Raw genomic sequence first — 16,185 nt, forward strand, 5'->3', positions numbered from 1 at the left:
CTGCAGCGGGGTTGGACACATCCGGTACTAGCCACCAAACTGCCGTGACCAGCTGGGCTGCCAGAAAATAATTCTGGCAGTCTGGAAATGCCAGCCCCCCTGCGACACCGGACACATTAGTGTGGAGAGTTTAAATCTAGGGGGGTTTGGACCCCAGAGGAAGGAGGAGAAAATTTGATTCAATTTCTTGAAAAATGAGCAGGGTATCCATTGTGGGGGAATTACGAAATAGGTATGTAAATTTAGGTATGATTTTCATTTTAATTAAGTTGATGAGGCCTAATAGGGATAGAGGAAGGTTCTCCCAGGCTTTGAGTTTGGCCTTGACTACTTGGACCACCAGGTCTAGGTTAAGGGGGATAAAGCTGGATGCGTCTCTCGAGACGCGTACCCCCAAGTACACCATTTCGTCCACCCATTGCATCTGCAGATCTTGCGGGGCCAGTCTTTTTGCCTCAGTGTCAATAGCCAGCAACTGGGATTTTGTCCAGTTCACCCTTAATCCTGTTACCTTGGAGAATTCCGTCAATACTTGCAGCGCTCCTCTAAGAGAGGAGTCCGCGTCATTCAGAAAGAGCAGGAGGTCGTCCGCATACAGAGCTACCCTCTCCTCCAGCCACGCTATTTTTAATCCCTTTATATGGGGCGAGACCCGCAGTGCCTCTGCCACCGGTTCCATAGCTATTGCGAACAATGCCGGAGAGAGGGGGCAGCCCTGCCTGGTACCCCTGGACAGCGGAAAGGGGGGAGAAACATTACCTCCCAATCTGATTGCTGCCTTCGGGGATTTGTATAAGGTTTGCAGCCAGGCAATAAAAACCAATGGAAATCCCATCCTCCGCAGAGTTTCCCAGAGAAATGGCCATTCGATTGAATCGGGTGCCTTTTCGATATCGAAGGAGGCAACCGTTCTAGTGCCCACATTGTCATGTATGGCATGTAAGTTGGTGAATAATCTGCTGAGGTTAATGTCCGTTGACCTATGTGGCATGAACCCAGTCTGATCTGTGTCTACAATAGAGGGCAGAAGTGGGTTGAGTCTAACAGTAATTCGTTTAGATAAGATTTTGAAATCAATATTAAGAAGTGCAATGGGCCTGTATGAGGCGCACTGTTTGGGATCTTTATTGGGTTTAAGGATTAGAATAATGTGCGCATCTGCCATAGAAGGTGGGAGCGCTCCCTCCTCCAGACATCGGGTATACAGGTCCGCCAACAGGGGGGCCAGCAGATCCGCATGAGACCGATAAAATTCGACTGGTAGACCATCAGGACCCGGTGCCTTCCCAACTGCCAGTGTGTTAATGATAGCATGTACCTCCTCCGCAGTGATAGGCCTAACCAGATGGGACCTCTCCTCATCCGAGAGCCACCCCAGAGCCAGGGGGTCCAGGAGAGGCGCCATCTCGCCAGGGGTCACATCCTGAGGGAGCGTGGTACTGTATAGTGTCTGATAAAAGGACTGAAACTCCTTTAGGATATCTACTTGGGACGTAATAGATTCACCCGGGGATCAAAGTTATGGGGGTGTCATGATGGGACATCATTGCCAGTAGTCTGCCATTTCTATCCCCCTGCTCAAAGAATCTTTGTTTGGTGTGGAATAACTCTAAGCGCGTAACCTCAGTGTGATGGAGGTGGAGATCTCTCTTTGTGGACTGCAGCAGTTCAAAATTGGAAACCGAGGGGTCAGACCCGTAAGTGGCTGACGCCGCCTCAATCTCCCCCTCCAACCGCCTTGTGCTGGCGTGTTTATTTACTTTCACCGCCTTAATTGCTGACATATAGTGTCCTCTAGTGAACGCCTTGAAGGCATCCCAAACTATGGGTGGAGAGGATGACCCCGCGTTATGTTCCCAAAATTCGCGCAATGTTTGTGGAGTCTGCCCTGAAATCTCGTCATGGGAGATCCAGTGGGCCCCAAGGCGCCACATGGAGCCACTGCATTTGTCTCTGGTCCGCATAGTGATCTTGAGGGGGGAATGATCAGAAAGCCCGCTAGGTAGGTATGTTGCCTCCACTATGTCATTTAGCATAAGTTGATTTGCAAACGCATAATCAATTCTAGAGGAGGTTTTATATGAGGTAGAAAAACATGAATAAGCTTTAGCCTGGGGGTTTAACCACCTCCACACCTCAGTAACACTTGCTGAAAGTGTCCATCCCAGCAGGTCCCCAGTAGAGGACTGCAAAGGCATGGGCCTATCAAGATCTGGGGAGAGGGTATTATTGAAGTCTCCTAGGATTAACAATTTAGCTGAACAGTACGGGGTAATCCTCTCCAAAATAGTGTATAGAACTTCCGGTTTGAAAGGTGGTGGAATATAAACTCCTACTATGATATACCTTTGTTGCCAGGCCGTCAATACCAAAATTACAAATTTGCCATGGGGGTCTGTATGCACTGCCTCAACATTACACTGGTAGGATTTATTTATCAGTATTGAGACCCCCCTGGCATATGAGGAATACGTGGCATGAAAAGTTTTCTGAACCCAGGGCTTTTTCAAGGCCATCAGTTTGCCCCCCGTCAAGTGGGTCTCCTGTAGGATCAGTACCTGCGGGTTGTGCGTCTTGACATACTGGAACATCAGTGCCCTTTTAAATTTGGAGTTGAGGCCTCTGACATTCCAGGATATCACCGACATTGTACCCTGATCACGTGACTCCATGATACCAGGGGAGAATTGCTAACTTCAGGGTGAATGCGTCCCAACTGAAACCCACCTGATGAGTGTATTTAGAGCCAGAGCCAACCACACATAACATAGAAAACATAGCAACCAAATTAAAACCTCCCAAGCACCAGGTGCTTATCCTACCATTTCCCATCATCCCCCAAAACAACATGGGGGAGGTCAGGAAGCGGCCTATACCAAAAAAACAAAACACAATGCCTGTGAACCTGATAGTCAGGTCACAGTGCAGTCTTCATTAGCACTGAGCTGAATTTAAGCTCGACTTTTAAAAAATAAATGTCTCTTACTGGAGGCTCAAGGTTCCTGGGATCACCCCAGCTAGTGTTCAACCTCTAACAGTAGGTGAGGGTTAGGGAATATGTATCCCGACACAGCCAGGAGGACCAGGTGATCTGGAGCAGTTGTATAGTTCCACCGGGTAGTGGAGTTCTCCAGATAGGTAGATAAAACCCGGCCCTCCGCTCTGAGAGATAAGAACAAAAACAACAAAAAACTGGGAGGGGGGGGGGGGTCACGTGTAAAGGTACACTTGAGGTAACTCTGGTGTTTACAGATAGTTTAGTAGGATAGATCAGAACCAGGATGTGAAAGATCCGTGCATTAGATTACTTAATGAGAAGAAACTTTTAACGCAAGTTGGTCAGCCAGTCATCAGCATCTGCTGGGTTGTCAAAGAAGCAGGTCGCTCCGTCATGTTGGACTCGTAAGCGGCTTGGGTAGAGCATGCCATATTTAATGTTCTTGTCTCTGAGTCGTCTGCGGACATCATTGAAGGTTTTCCTCTTCCTCTGCAGATCGGCCGAAAAGTCAGGGAAAAGAAGAATAGAGGAGTTGCAATGTTTGAGTGTGGGGTGTTTGCGGGCTTCCCAGAGAATCCTGTCCCTGTCCTGATAGTTAAGGAAGCGGACCAAAAAAGGCCTGGGAGGACTCCCTGGGATGACACGGCCCGTGGGCACCCGGTGGGCCCTTTCAACGTATGTAGGGGGAACGTCAATGAAGCCCAATAGGTTTTTAAAGAACTCCTCTGCGAATACAGCAGGGTGGTCCCCTTCTCCCTCAGGCAGACCCAGGACTCTAACATTATTGCGCCTCAGCCTGTTTTCGGTGTCGTCTGATTTTGCGACAAGGGACTGTACTGTGTGCTGCAACTCGGCAATAGAGGTGGCATGGTTGGCCGTAAGATCTTCAGTGGCTGATACTCTGGACTCGGTTTCAGGCATTCTCCCCCTTATTTTGTCAAGGTCGTTCCGTATAAGATTACACTCCTCAGCGAGGTGGTCGATGCGTACCAGCAGCGAGGTCCTACTTCGCTCGATTACAGCAAGGATCGTGGCTGTACCGTCTTGAGGCAGTGGGGCTGATCCCTCTGCCATTGGAGCTGGGCCAGGGTCCATTTCCAGGTCGGCCAGCAAGGCCCGAAGCCGCCCCACTAGTATTGGGTCGGTCTGTGGGGAAGATGGCAGCGGTAGCCTGAGCGGTGCGTCGGTCCTTGTGGCTTTGGAGGACCCCCTCCCTTTTTTGGAGGATGAGGTGAGCGTGCAGGAGGCAATTAGAGGGCGATCAAGCTGGCAGCAGTGGCTGAGCCCCAGGAGAGAGCACGCTGGGCCGGTTGTCCGTGTTCACCAGCAGCTCCCAACTTCACCACAGACACAGAGGCAGAGACAAGGTGGTGAGGGTGTGATGCTGGGGGCACTAGGGTGGAGAGGGTCCAGGGCAGTATGAGAGGGAGAAGGGTGGCAGATGGCAAACACTAGGCCCCAGGAGTTCCCAGCCAGCACAGGTAAGCAGTCTCTGCTGGGCAGCACACCAGGCCTTGGCAGGGGTGTGGGTGGATGGCAGGAGTGTGGATGGATGGCAGGGCAGGAGGAGACAGATGATCCACTGGCCTGAGTTCGGGCAGGCCGGCCGCGGCGCCCCCCCGGCGGGATAGCGGCTCAGGAAACACCGGTGCTTTACGAGCTGTACTAGGCCGCGGCCGCCACGGACGTCCCTAGCAGCCAAACGGGCCTCCGGACCGCACTAGGCAGTTGGATGAGCAGGCAGATGTGGATGGATGGATGGATGGATGGATGGATGACCGTCCCTTACCTCCAGTCCGGCCGGGATCAGATCTCCTCAGAGTGGCACAGGCCTGCAAGATGGCGGCGGCCGCTGGTGCCTGGAATCAATGGTGTGTAGACGGCCCCGGGGGGAGAGACTCCGCAATTCTGACCCAGGACAAGGCAGGGGACACAGAGGAACTGACTGGCAGGGTATCAGCCTGATTTGACAAGGCAGATGCACGGATGGCAAAGGATTCAGTTCAGTATGCCCGGAGCTCCCCAGATACACGTCCTCCTGTGCTCACATCAGGACACGCCCCCCCTATTTGCAATTATTTTAGAATATATTCTCAGATCAACATTTGTAAATGAAATAGGTCGATAATTACCACACAAAGTGTGATCCTTTTCAGGTTTGGGTATTAGTGAGATATAAGCCTGCATACCTTGTGAAACAAAGGGCTGCCTGGCAGAAACAGAATTATATGTCTGCTTCAGAATGGGGACTAGTAGATCTTTAAAGGTTTTATAGAATCGCGGGGTAAAACTGTCAGGTCCTGGGCTTTTGCCCGGCACCAGTGTATCTATTATATTCTGTATTTCAAACTCAGAGAACTCCTGTTCTAGTTGTTCTACTTCTGTTACCGATAAAGTTGGTAAGGCTGTATCTTTTTTATACTGGTATACTCTCTGCTGGAATTTTTCCGGGTCCTGCTCTGCTAGTTGATTTGGAATATTGTATAATCTGGTATAAAAGGTATGAAAAGCCTTTAGGATCCCCCTTGGGTCATACGCTACGTCACCAGTTTCTGATTTGATCTTTATAATAGATGATGTATTCACCCATTGGTGTAGAGCTCTAGCTAACAATTTACCCGGTTTATTACCCTGTTGAAAATACAGAGACCCGTTTCTATCCCTAGCCCGCAATGATTGTTCATTTAACAAGGTTCGCAGCTCTGTTCTTTTTTTCAATTAATTCCTCACATTTTCCAGGTGCTGGTGTTCCCTTATATAATAACTCTAGTCTCGAAATTTCCTTTAGCAGTTCATCTGTTATGTTCTCTTTAGATTTTTTTAATCTAGTTCCATGTTTTATGAATAAACCCCGAACAACACATTTCAAGGCCACCCATTGAGTAGGTACAGAGGTGGTATCCCCTATATGATCTTTTACAAAGTTTATTACAGCTTGTTTAATCTCTTTTACACAGGGCTCAACAAACAGAAGGTTATCATTTAACTTCCAAAAACATCTGTTCCTATTCTTATTGGAATCTGCTACCACCAAAAATATAGGCCTATGATCTGACCAGATCGCGCTGCCTATATTCGAGGAGGAGGCTGCAGCCATGGCTAGCTGATTAGTCAGAAAATAATCTAATCTATGATGGGTATTATGAACTTTTGAATAAAATGTATATTCCCGTTCCATTGGATGAAAAGCCCGCCATATATCAACCACTTGATACTTTCCCAACATATCCTTAAATTTCTTTGTATCCCTACCATTCTGCACTCTCAGGGATGTAGTAGTGTCCATATCCTGATCGAAAACAAAATTAAAGTCACCCCCTACTATTGTTACCCCTTCCGCCCTCCCCATAAGATCTGTTAACAGGTGTATTGCTGTTTTTATTTGTTCATGGTTAGGAAGATAGACACTAATAAGAGTGTATCTCTTACCCAGTATAACAAGTTTTACCAAAAGTGCTCTATCATCTTTATTTCTCCATGTTTCTACTACCTGGTGAGGAATTAATTTATGTATTGCTATTGAGACTCCCCTAGATTTTGAATATGAAAAAGAATCATGGTACCAAGTTGTATAAAATCTATTTTGTAAATTAGGTATTTGGTCTGTTCGAAAATGTGTCTCCTGGAATAAGGCAATATCTACCTTTTGTTTATGCAGAGAGTATAGGATTTGTGATCTTTTTATTGTAGAGTTTAAGCCTCTAACATTGTATGAGCAAAGTTTTATTGTCCTCGACACGAGGAGAGAAAAAAAAAAGGGGAGAAAGAAGAAAAGAGAAAAAATAAATAAATAAAAAATGTACCCCCCCCACAACAATCACACAAACCACACACACTTGTACTCTCACTACCTATTCGATTCTTTTAGAATCAATCTTACATAGTAAGTTCCCTATTCAGGGAGATAAAAGGGTTTACCCTAGAAAAGACGTTTCCTACCCAGACATAATATTGTAATATTTTCTTTTTGTTCCCAGCAATTCAACAAAAAAAAAAAAAAGGATTCCCCCCCACCCTTGATCCCAATATCCAAACTAATTGAGATCAGGCAAAGTCATCCTTATTGCACAACTAAGTAAGTGAATGCCCACACATTATTAAGAATAACAATGCTCCCTAGTGATGTGAAACCCATAACATCTAATGCACATTGAACCAATATACATTGCAAGCTATAATGACCTATACCAAACACACAAAAAAAAATCCCTCCCCCCCACCGCACCACCCGTCAACCCCCCCCCCCCCTATAATCCCACTATCCAATCAATTAAGATCAGACATAATCAGACTCAATGCACATCTAGATAAGTGAATGCCCATATGTTATAAAAATGCTAACAGTGCACACTAAAAGTGTGAGACCTATAACATCAATGCATATTGAACCCATATACTATGCAAAATGTAGTGGCAAAAAAAAAAAAAAATAAAAACTCACCCAACCAACTTCTAAAAAGTCACTTACCACCAATGTGATATCCCATAACCCGGTACACCCAGAAATTTAAAGAACAAATATTAACCTCGTAATAAATTTTACTTCACAACACCTCTATCTCTTTCCAAATATTAAGCACCAAACGGTGGTTAAACTTAATTACGCAAACAGTGTTTGAGCTTAATTACTATTAATTGGGGGAAAAAAAAAAAAACCCACCCCTCCACCCCACCCGTCAACCCCCCCCCCCCCCCCTATAATCCCACTATCCAATCTAATTAAGATCAGACATAATCAGACACAATGCATATCTAGATAAGTGAATGCCCATGTGTTATTAAAATACTAACAATGCACCGTAATGGTGTGAAACCTATAACATCAATGCATATTGAACTAATATACAATGCAAAATGTAGTGGCCTATATCAAGCACAAAAAAAAAAAAAAAAAAAACACCCCACCCCCCATCCCCTTTTCCCCTACTAATCATAATGCAACCTACTTAAAGCCATGCGATTGTCAGCAACTTTACACAAACCAATTGCTCAATGTGGTATGCAGATTACAGTATCCGCATAAAGAAAAATACCTGAAGCTTTTGGTGCATATATAACTAATATATTGTGCAAGCCTTGAGAAGAAGAAGAAAAAAAAAAAAACGCCGCCTGCTGGGAATCTAGTTCCTTCTCCCTTTCAAACTCAATCTACCCCCATCCCCCATCTGCCACCCCCCTTCTGACTCTACTCAGCTATCAAACTATCCCCTGCTTTACCTTGCTGGGTTACCATAATATATTTGAGACCATGTAGGTAAATCCACTAGAGGGAGTTGGAGCTTTTTTTTAGAAAATTAGGGAGGTCCCCCAAGTCCTGAAATGAAATATTATGTCCATTTTGATTGACCTTAAATTGAAACAGAAATTCCCATATATATGATATCTCCTTTTGTCGCAGAATGTCCAGTAGGGGCTTCACTGCCCTCCTTTTCATCAATGTGTATCTAGATAGATCCTGTAGGAGCATAAGCTGGGCTCCCTCATATACTATGGTACGTTGTATCCGGGCAGCTGCCATAATGCTATCTTTAAACAAAGAAAAAATGGATTCTACATATAACATCTCTTGGTCTTGTTGTTTCTCTGTCTCTGGGGCCCATAACCCTGTGTGCTCTGTCGATTTCAAGGTCTTCTGTCTTTGGCCTTTTCAATAACTCATTAAATATACTTTGGAGAGCCACTTTCAGGCCATCTGTTCCCACCGATTCCGGTAGGCCTCTTATTCTTATATTGTTATGCCTACTTCTATTTTCCAAATCATCGGAAACATCGATTAAATGTTTTAATCGTCGATCGACTTCTTGATTTTTCTCCTCTAATAGTAGTATTTTTTGGTCAATAATATCCAGTCTGGAGTCTGTGGTTGTAATCTTTTTTTGTACGTCAGTTAAAGAAGACCTCAATGTCTGCATCTCCTCCTTATATGAAGTTTCCAGTCTGTATGCATATTTGTCCATATCCTCCCTAGTTGGTAAAGACTTTATATAAGCCTGCATATCCCACATAGGATTCTGTTCCAGTCTCTCTTGATCCATTACAAGTTGTGGCATATGGGCTACAGCAGCAATATTGAGTCTAGACTCTATATCACTTGTAGGAGACACAGTGTTAGGTACCTGGTAGTAGAGCCTGATTGTAGGAGAAGACCTCTCATACAACACTGGTTCAGGAGCCACTGGAGTGGGGACAGTGGTCTCCTGAGCGCAGTGGGGTAGGAGTGCCTGTTGAAGTAGAGTCTCTGATGCTGAAGTGTGGTGGAGATCCCTCCAGGGATGGCTGGACTGCAGGTCAGGTGGTAATTGGAAGCAGCAGGCTGGAACACTGGAGATGCAGAGATCACTGGAGCTGGAGCTGAAGGTGCAACAGCAAAGAACAAACAGCAGGCACAAGCAAGGTCAGACAGTCCGGGTCAGCAGGTAGGTGAGACAGGCAATAACGGCAGGCAGAGGCAGAGTTGGTGGGCAAGCAGAGGTTGGCAAGGATATCAGGCAGAAGCAGCAGAATAGTCAGGCAGGCCGGGTCGGGTTGGAGCGGGACAGATGGACAGACAAGCCGGGTCAAATCAGGTAACAATCAATCAGGAGCAGGTTAACAGGAATCAAAGAGCTGAGACGAAGCAGCAATGCACCCATGGAACAGGGGAACTCTTATGCGCTCTTTGGCGCCAAAACGGCGCTGACGCGCACGCGCCCACGTGCCCGAGCGCCGCGCTGATGCATGGAAACCGCAGAAGTTCATTGTAATGTTTGCACAGGGGCGCGCCGGCGCATAGGCGCATGCAAACGCCCAGGTCTGGCGCTGGTAGATCCCTGACATTGCCCCCCCCCCCAAAGGGCAGCCTCCGGATGCCCATAAGCCTCCTTTTCTCAGGGTGGGCAGAGAAATAGGCGCAAACTAAACGCCTAGCATGAACATTACTGTCTGGTTCCCATGAGTTACTTTCTGGGCCATAGCCTTTCCATTTAATTAGCAATTGGTTTTGTCCTTGTCTTCTTCTACAAACAAGGATAGCCTCAACCTCAAATTCCTCGCTGCCATCAAAATAGGTTCAGGAGGTCTAGTTCCTCTACCAGGGAAGGGATCAGGTACAGCAGGTTTAAGCAGAGATACATGGAATACTGGGTGGATCTTAAGAGAATCAGGCAAAGTCAATTCGTAAGAAACTTCATTGATTTTCCTCTTAACTGGAAAGGGTCCCATAAATCTAGTTGCCAACTTCTTAGAAGGACATGCTAATTTGATATTATTGGTAGAAAGCCATACCTGATCACCAAGCTGTAACTTCAACTCCCCTCTTCTTTTTCGGTCGAAGATTCTCTTGCCGTCTGCCTGGGCCTTGGACACTGCTTCCTGCAACATCTGGTTGTTGTGACTGAGGAAATCCACTGTACTCTGTACTGCCGGAACTGAAGACTCTGGAAGGAAATCGGGTAGAAAGGTTAAATGGAAGCCATAATTGTCGTAAAAGGGGGATTGTCCGGTGGCAGAATGTTTGGCATTGTTGTAGGCAAATTCTGCTAAAGGCAACAGGGATACCGAATCGTCCTGAGTGAAGGATGTAAAGCATCTGATGTATTGTTCAAGGGTCTGATTGGTCCTCTCTGTCTGCCCGTTAGTTTGAGGATGATAGGCCGAGGACAAGGCCAGTTCAATTTTTAAGGTTTCACACAGGGCTCTCCAAAAACATGAGGTGAATTGTACCCCTCTATCAGAGACTATGTTTACAGGAACTCCATGAAGTCTGATGATTTCCTTGATAAATATACGAGCAGTTTCAATGGCAGATGGGGTTCCCCTTAAAGGAAGAAAATGGGCCATCTTGGTTAAACGGTCCACCACCACAAAGATGGCTGAACACCCCTCAGAACATGGAAAATGAAAATCCATGGAAATCATTTTCCAGGGTCTATCGGGTACAGGTAAAGTTTTTAACAAGCCCCAAGCTCGATTCCTGGATGTCTTATTCTGGGTACAGATAGGGCAGGAGCTGACATATTTTTCGCAAAAGTCTTTCAGATTGGGCTACCAGAATGTACGCTGCACCAATTCCAGGGTTTTGCGAACCCCAAAGTGACCTGCCAGTGGATGGTCATGAAGAAGCGTCAAGACCTTGACCCGAACCTCCTCAGGGACAAAAATTTGGCTTCCTTTCCAGAACAATCCATCTCTGTTCATCAAGGTAATCCCTGTAGGCCTGGCTGACTCAGAGGATGCTTCCTTAATCTGGGAGAGTAGATCTGTTTGTAGGAGTAGGAAATTGTTTGCAGGTAAGATGGTGTCAGGAGTAGATAAGTCCTTTGGGTTGTCATCCATTCGTGACAATGCATCTGGTTTAATATTTTTCGAGCCTGGCCGATAAGTAATATGGTAGGAAAAACATGAGAAAAACAGAGCCCAGCGGGCTTGTCGAGGCTTTAGTCGTTTAGCAGATCGCAAATACTCCAGATTTTTATGGTAAGTGTAAATTAGTACTGGATGCATAGCCCCCTCCAACAGGTACCTCCACTCCTCCAGTGCAGTCTTAATAGCGAGAAGCTCCCGGTCACCAACATCGTAGTTCTTCTCCGCAGGGGAGAGTTTTCGGAAGAAGAACCCCACAGGATGCATTACGTCTTTACTGCCTTTACGTTGCGAAAGTATTGCACCCACCGCTATCTCAGAAGCATCAACTTCTAAAATGAATGGTAATGACGGTTCAGGATGACTGAGGATTGGTGCCGAGGTAAACAGTCTCTTGAGGTTCTCGAAAGCATCTTGGGCTAGTTGATTCCAGGAAAAACGGGCATTCTGTTTGGTCAACTGCGTGATGGGTGCAATTATGGCTGAGAACCCCCTGATGAACTTTCTATAAAAGTTTGCAAACCCAATAAACCGCTGAACTCCCTTCTTGCCCAGGGGTACCAGCCAGTCCAGAACAGCGGAAACCTTCTGCGGGTCCATCTTGATGCCAGTTGAATAGATTATCAACCCCAGGAATTGAATGCTCTGTTGCTCGAACTCACATTTCTCCACTTTTGCATAAAGTCTGTGTAAGCGGAGACGACCCAACACCCTGCGGACATGTTCTCGATGTAGATCAAGAGATTCCGAGAAAATCAAGATATTGTCCAGATATGCGATCACAAACATCTAGAAAGTTCCTGAGAACATCGTTAATCAGGTGTTGAAAGGTCGCAGGGGCGTTGTAGAGTCCGAAGGGCATAACTAGGTATTCATAATGCCCGAATCGGGTCCGAAAAGCTGTTTTCCACTCGTGCCCGGCCCGGATACGGATCAGATTATAGGCCCCTCTTAGGTCAAATTTAGTAAAAATGACGGCAGTCCTTAATTTCTGGAATAGTTCAGGTATCAAGAGTAGGGGATACCAATTCTTAACCGTGACTTTGTTCAGTTCTCGGTAATCTATACATGGGCGAAGAGACTTGTCCTTCTTGGTGACAAAAAAATATTCCGGCACCAGCTGGGGAGGTGGAGTGGCGAATGAACACCTTAGCCAGGTTTTCATCTATATACGTTTTTAGTACTTCCTGTTCTTTTTCTGATAAAGGAAAGATGCGTCCGAATGGAATTTCGGATCCTGGCAGCAACTTGATGGGGCAGTCGTAGGGGCGATGAGGTGGAAGAGAGTCTGCCCCCTTCTTACTGAAAACATCGATGTATTTGTGATATTGTTTAGGTATGGCCTGGTAAATTTTCTGGTTGGTGTCCAGACACAGCAGAGTGGCAGAGGAATCTGGATCTTTCGTCAAACAGTGCTCCTGACAGTAGGATGACAGGAATTTTACTTCTCCGGATGCCCAGTGGATGTGTGGATTGTGGGCCTGCAGCCAGGGAATGCCCAGGATAATGGGAAACATAGGAAAGGTGATGGCATCAAGGACCAGCAGCTCCTTATGTTGGGAAGAAGTGGTAGCAGGCAATGGCAGGGTCTCTTGAGTTACTTGTCTGGACAGGATGCGGGAACCATCAGCTAAGAATACAGAGAGTCCATGGGCTTTAGTCCGTAAAGGGATGTTATGTTGGCTGGCAAAAGTTAAATCGATAAAGCAGCTGCATGCTCCGGAGTCAATGATGGCGTTGACTGGGATTATCTCTTCTTGGAGCTGTAACGAGAGAGGAATGGCAAGGTGGGTAGAATTCGTAGACAGAGCAGAGAGACTGGTATACACAGGAGATGGGCACTTACTTATTTTAACTGGACAATTAAGGACATAGTGCCCGGTTCCACCGCAATAGAGGCACAGATTAAGTTGCCGACGTCGAGCACGATCTTCGGAAGACAAGGCAGGTCGCATCAGTCCTAATTGCATAGGTTCAGAAGTGTCAGGCGTGACATTAACAGGATTCATACTGGGTGAGGGTAAGTAGCATGCTGCAGGAACCGGAGCTCGTGCTGTCATCCAGGCCGGGCGGAATTGTTGAGCAGAGCGTTCAGATCGACGTTCTCGGAGGCGACGGTCAATTTGAATGGTCAAGGATATCAAGAGTATTTGGTATACCCACTCGAGCAAGTTCATCTTTTAGTCCTTCAGATAGACCCATGCGGAACTGGTGGCGCAGGGCTGCATCGTTCCACTGTGTCAGTGACATAGTCCTCAGCTGGTCTGCGGCCTTGCTGGAGCGCGAACAGAGCTGATTCGGCTGTGGCAGTCTGTTGGGGGTCCTCATATAGTTGCGCCATGGCTTCAAAAAAGGATGATAAAGATTGGGTTAGGGCTGAGTCCCCCTCAAGTAAACGGTGAGTCCAGGTCTGAGGTTCTCCTTGCAGGAGGGAAATCACAAACCCCACCTTGGTGACTTCCAGCGAGAAGGTTCGGGGCTGTAAGGCAAAAAAGAGCTGGCAGGCATTGCGAAAGGCCCGAAACTTAGCCCGGTCTCCGGAAAATCTTTCAGGAATGGGAACCCTCGGTTCAGGTGGAAGCATCACAACTGAAGGGGCTGAAGCAGTCTGTGCTGGAGCTGCGGCTGAAGAGGAGGCTGTAGGGTTAGACCCTGCAAGATTCTGAACTTGTCCTTCCAGTCTGTTATAGTTATCCTGAAGGGATTGCACTGCTTGAGTGAGGGCCGCAAGGTGTGTGCATATTTCCTTCATTGGAGAGGTGTCTCCTGCAGGCTCAGTCATGGCTGCTTCGTACTGTTAGGTACCTGGTAGTAGAGCCTGACTTGTAGGAGAAGACCTCTCATACAACACAACTGGAGTGGGGACAGTGGTCTCCTGAGCGCAGTGGGGTAGGAGTGCCTGTTGAAGTAGAGTCTCTGATGCTGAAGTGTGGTGGAGATCCCTCCAGGGATGGCTGGACTGCAGGTCAGGTGGTAATTGGAAGCAGCAGGCTGGAACACTGGAGCTGCAGAGATCACTGGAGCTGGAGCTGAAGGTGCAACAGCAAAGAACAAACAGCAGGCACAAGCAAGGTCAAACAGTCCGGGTCAGCAGGTAGGTGAGACAGGCAATAACGGCAGGCAGAGGCAGAGTTGGTGGGCAAGCAGAGGTTGGCAACGATATCAGGCAGAAGCAGCAGAATAGTCAGGCAGGCCGGGTCGGGTTGGAGCGGGACGGATGGTCAGACAAGCCGGGTCAAATCAGGTAACAACCAATCAGGAGCAGGTTAACAGGAATCACAGAGCTGAGACGAAGCAGCAATGCACCCATGGAACAGGGGAACTCTTATGCGCTCTTTGGCGCCAAAACGGCGCTAACGCGAGCGCGCGCCCGAGCGCCGTGCTGATGCATGGAAACCGCAGAAGTTCGTTGTAATGTTTGCACAGGGGCGCGCCGGCGCATAGGCGCATGCAAACGCCCAGGTCTGGCGCTGGTAGATCCCTGACACACAGAATTTGTATCAACAGTCATGGAACCTTCTAGAAAAAAGGTTTTTTAATCGAAAACGGTCACATCACAAAGAAGGTGCAACGTTTCGGGGCCACGCAGGACCCTTTCGTCAGGCACTTGCCTGACGAAAGGGTCCTGTGCGGCCCGAAATGTTCTGATCATTTGTATAATGCTGGAGTGGGTTATGTGATTTTTTGACGTATCTGGATGTTCATTTTGCCATGATCTGCACAAGATTTGGATTAATTTCCCATTATGATCTGCAAAGTGTCATTCTGATCAAGTCACTGTCTACTACCTCTGCTAAGACTGTTATTGCTATCTTGCCACAACTTGATAAGATATAGAGATCACACTTTCAATGTTTAGACTAGGGAGCCAGAACAGGTTTGAATGGAATGCCACTTTTAAAGTGTTAGTTCACCTTTACCAAAAAAATGTAAAGGTGAACTAACACCGGACCCCCTCCTCACCCTCTGGTCCCTGCTGTATTTACCTGCAGGGATGCTAAGCTGTCAGCACCCCCACAGCCTGTCCAATGGTGTGGGGATTTGAAATCCCCACTCTTCTCAGTATAGCACTTCCGGGGTAGATCAGATTGATTCTGATTGACCAGCGCCATTGCAGGGAATCAATCAGGTCTGTCCCCAAAGCGCTGCATGGAGAAGAGCGGGGATTTCAAATCCCTGGACCACTGTCCAGTGTTAGTTCACCTTTACATATGTAAAGGTGAACTAACCCTTTAGCTTTACAGCTGTTGTTCTGCCTAAACACTAAAATACATATCCTCTAGGGATAATCTGATCCAAATGAAAAATTTTCACCGTGTATATTTTACCCTGGTAAGGTTACAAAGGAGCCCTTCTGGGCATTCCTGACGATGCTCAGAGATCTCACCACAGCAAACTGTTAATCTCCTACTTACTTTTCTATGCCAAAAAAATTATCCTTTGTAACTAGTCTTCTCCCACACCTCCAACATTCTCGTCCTGGGAAACCACGATTGATGCTGTGCTACCTCTTTACTAACGAACGTACATTAGTCGTGGATGTCCTTGGAAATACGAGAAGGTGTGGCAGCCGTGGACTTCCCAATGAGTGCACCCCTTACATTGTCCCTCGCTCCCCCACTAGAGTAAAGTAATCTTACTTTATTCTGAAGGCACTGTGGTAGGATTTCCCTTTTGCTATACTGTTTACACCTCTCTCTCTGGAATGCAACTGGATGTTGATGTTTTACTATATACCTTAATGTATATCTCCTTAATGCTATGATACCATGTCACCATGACTACAACAAAGCAATCCTGATTGTTAAAAAAAACACTGTAGTACATTGCATCATTTATTTTAAAAC

At 46.8% G+C, this 16,185-nt stretch overlaps 1 protein-coding gene across 3 annotated transcripts in view; it reads left to right on the top strand.

The window, feature by feature from the left end:
- The window catches only part of F13B (coagulation factor XIII B chain), a 138,202-nt gene that overhangs the window by 68,093 nt on the left and 53,924 nt on the right, over positions 1-16,185 (top strand). The window lies entirely within an intron of this gene.

Source organism: Aquarana catesbeiana, linkage group LG07 (genome assembly GCF_042186555.1).
Source record: "Aquarana catesbeiana isolate 2022-GZ linkage group LG07, ASM4218655v1, whole genome shotgun sequence".
NCBI classification, from domain to species: Eukaryota; Metazoa; Chordata; class Amphibia; order Anura; family Ranidae; genus Aquarana; species Aquarana catesbeiana.